Source organism: Cebus imitator, unplaced genomic scaffold, assembly GCF_001604975.1.
Source record: "Cebus imitator isolate Cc_AM_T3 unplaced genomic scaffold, Cebus_imitator-1.0 Scaffold149, whole genome shotgun sequence".
Taxonomy (NCBI): domain Eukaryota; kingdom Metazoa; phylum Chordata; class Mammalia; order Primates; family Cebidae; genus Cebus; species Cebus imitator.
This window is the reverse complement of record NW_016107464.1, coordinates 1,173,282-1,176,764: the sequence shown is the minus strand read 5'-3', so window position 1 is coordinate 1,176,764 and position 3,483 is coordinate 1,173,282. Positions and strand designations below refer to the sequence as shown.

The window sequence follows — 3,483 nt, the reverse complement described above, 5'->3', positions numbered from 1 at the left end:
TGAACCCAGGAGGCGGAGGTTGCGGTGAGCCGAGATCGCGCCACTGCACTCCAGCCTGGGTAACAAAAGCGAAACTCTGTCTCAAAAAATAAAATAAAATAAAATAAGAGAGTGTGGGTACAGACCCAGAGGGACGAGTGAGGAGCCGGGAAGGGACCATGGCTGTGGAAAGGGGAAATGGTATGGAGAGCCAAAGCTAGAAAGCTGGAGGTAAAGAGGGATTCTGGAAGTCACTATGGCAAGTTTCTATTAACGCCCAACCAGTTGGTGGCAGTGTGAGTATGTAGGTGGGCAGGGAAAGGGGGTTAAAAGTCGCTGCTGATAACTGTGCAGCAGGTGCTCTTGGAATACTGTACCAGCAGGAGAGATCACAGAAAAAGCTCTAAATGCATGGAGCCTGAGCAAGGCATGGGGATGGAGATGGAGAAACAGGGCAAGAGCATGGCTAGAGATGGAGAAGCAGGGCAAGGGTGGCATCCCAGTGCTCAGTGAGGTGAGGGACCACAGAGCTTATATGGGTGGGAGGAGGGGACTGGGAAGCAGGAAGACAAATAGGCTGCCCTGAGAAGATGAGAAGGACCTCGATTTTGGACAGTTATTATCCCTCAGGAGGTAGTATCTCTGCATTCTCCTTCTGACCTACCACAGAGGAGCCAAGAGCTAGAGAAAGGGCAAGAAGTACTGTGACTTCTTTATAACATGTTTTGAGGTACAGTGGGATGCCCCTGGTTCCTAAGGAAACCCACGATCATTCACCATCCTATCATCAGGAGGAAGAGACAGCACGACTTGCTTCCTCTGATAGGACCCCAGCGTTTAGCACAATGTGTCCACGGCTTGGATACAGAAGAGCCAGGATGGGAAGAAACATGGATGTATCCCTCCTCTGAATGCTGATTCTATGCCTAAGAGATGGGGGCCCAGCCCATGGGTAGTCTCCAGGACAGAGAAGCACAAGATTCAGGCCTCCTGAACCAACATTCAACAGGTGTTTTCCTAATGCATCCCCAAATATCAAAGGAGGTCTTGTGACAGGCACATCCTCCCTGCCTGGTGGGATCTGGGCAGGCAGCCACGCAGCCAGGAGAATAGAGGGAAGCACAGAATGAAGAGAATGGACTTAGGAGGGTCACAGCAGCTTCGGGGTGGGGAGCCAGGGGTTAGTGTGCACACATCCTGGTTTAGTGTGGAGCAGGTCTTTCCCATGGTTCCCCACAGGCTCTTACCTGTTTGGGGCCACAGAGAGATGAGCTGAAATTGATAGCTTCAGGATTCTGAGTTCTCGGCAAAGTTGAGAGCTAAGAGAAATCAGGGTCATAGCCTATGACTTATGCAGAATGCTGTTGGTGGATAAAGCTTTGCTCATCCCATCCCAACACCCCAGCACAACTCCATGTTCTCTCTTCCCCAGAGTGAAGAGAGGTGAGAAGCAAAAGTCTCATGTAGAGTATAAACTCAAGAATTTATTACTTCAGATTTGGGGGTAGATGCTAGGAGTACATCAGTGTTTGCTTGGTATCTTTTGGTTCACCTCTGGCATACTCAGGTAACATCATGTCATGGTGAATAGCCGTGATCTTCTAGAGCTCTTCTCTTGGGCTTTCCAGAAGGGCACTTCAGAATTGGCTGGAGGAATTTTCAGGCAACTGACCACCAGCAGTGAGAGAAGAGTGGCTTCTCCACAACATCACTGTTGTTCAACAGTGAGTTGTTGAGGACAGGAACCGTGGCTGCTTTGCTTCTGTATCTGTTCACTGCAGCCCAGGCAGAGAGGGCAAAGAAGACAGGATGAGCACAGGAACAGACTCCATGGAGACACTGCTTCCTGCACCATGTGGGAGGTGGCTGGGCCTCTGCTGCCTAACCAGCCAACCAAGGCCAAATGCTCTGCCTGGGCTCTGGAGCCCATGGTCTGGGCCAGGCCTGTCATAGATGGAAGGGTCAGGATGGTCCCTGTGTCCACTGTAGGGACAGAAGAGAAGGAAGGACTTCCTTGAGCTCAGGTGGGAATATGAGAGGTAAGCACAATGCAGTCATGTAAAGTGCTTGGGGACACAAAGGGCCAGGTGTCTGACAGGGCTGACCAGGCTTGCAGAGGTCTGTGCATTCTCATGCCCAGAAGAGACAGTGAGGCCATGACCCTGGGAGAGCATGGGGAGCAAGAGGGGGGCCTAGGAAGAAGCCAATGAGATCCAATTTCCAGACGAAGGGGTGGATACTGCCAGCTGGCCCCCTTTCCTGCCTTGTTCTTCTCCTCCACTATAAACTTCTCTCATGTTCTTGCCTGGTCCATGGCCAGGCAAGTAGCATACTAGGGGATTTCCAGAGTGTATCACTTCTAAGGTCAGGCCTACTACAAAGGCCACAGGGGCAGGTCCCTGGACAGGCAGCTTGACCCATGGGAATCCAGGCGGCGGGAAGGGAAGCCCTCCTTGCAGTAAACTGTGCTAGCAGCTGGGATATGTCAGGAAATAGGGGAAGATACAGTGAGGGGCCAGGGCAGAATTACACACATATGGTTTTGCCATAATGGTAAAAACTGCAATTACTTTTGCACCAACCTAATAGTTTAGAGTAAGCACAATCATGTCAAGAAAGACATACTTATTTCTTCCTTGGACATGACTTGGGTGTTCTTGGACTCATGAACACCCTGCATCAGACATGCTTGAGCAGACACAGGCACAAAGACACATGCAGAAACAAAGAGAGGTTTGCACACAGAACATACATAGCCCATCTCACAGACTCACAGACACACATGCAGTCCAAATCCATCCCGCAAAGCCCCTCTCCTCCATAAATTCTCTAGGCTACCTCAGGCCAGGCTCACCTCTCCTTTAAACCCTGGTTTGTCATTTCTGTCCTATTGCTTGTCCTTTAGTAGGATAGTTTTGGATTCATGTGCATACCCCTGGTCTCAACAATGTGGTTGTGTGCTCTTAAAGAATGTCAGGGTCAGGAAGAGTCCACTGTCTTCTTCAGCAGCCCTGTCCTTTCACTACACACCCATCACCCCGAGGGCCCCCAATTTACCGCTGCCTCCATCCTTGCAGAGTCCTGACTCTCAGACTCTTTGACAGAAGACACAAGGGAAGAACAAACCAGGTAGACACACCCAGTCCAGGTTATCCTCGGGAAACCGTGAAGAGCCAGGTCCTGGTTCCCCAGTTACAAAACCCATACATAAGACATGACCTCATGTGTAGCTCTAGCCTAAACTTCATGTTAACCACAATCCCATCCCTGTCGACCATACCTCTAAATCCAACTCCAACCCCATTCCCAAAGAAACCTCTAAACCATAGTTTTTCAAATAAGACCCTTGGAACAACTGTACCTAGACAGATAATGCTGGTGGGTGTGATCCAAAAATGTTTACATGGCCAAATAAGTTTGAGACAGAAAACTGATCTGCCCTCTCCCCAGGAGCTGAATGCCAAACACCCCTAGTTGGATCATAGCTGCAGGGGCCACTCTGTA

General features: G+C 50.1%; 1 long non-coding RNA gene across 1 annotated transcript in view; it reads left to right on the top strand.

The window, feature by feature from the left end:
- The window catches only part of LOC119473325, a 6,046-nt gene extending 4,478 nt beyond the window's left edge, over positions 1–1,568 (top strand). Inside the window, exon 2 of the long non-coding RNA XR_005202529.1 lies at positions 1,412–1,568. This is a non-coding gene — a long non-coding RNA (uncharacterized LOC119473325). The remainder of the gene's footprint in view (positions 1–1,411) is intronic.
- Positions 1,569–3,483: the final 1,915 nt, after the last annotated feature.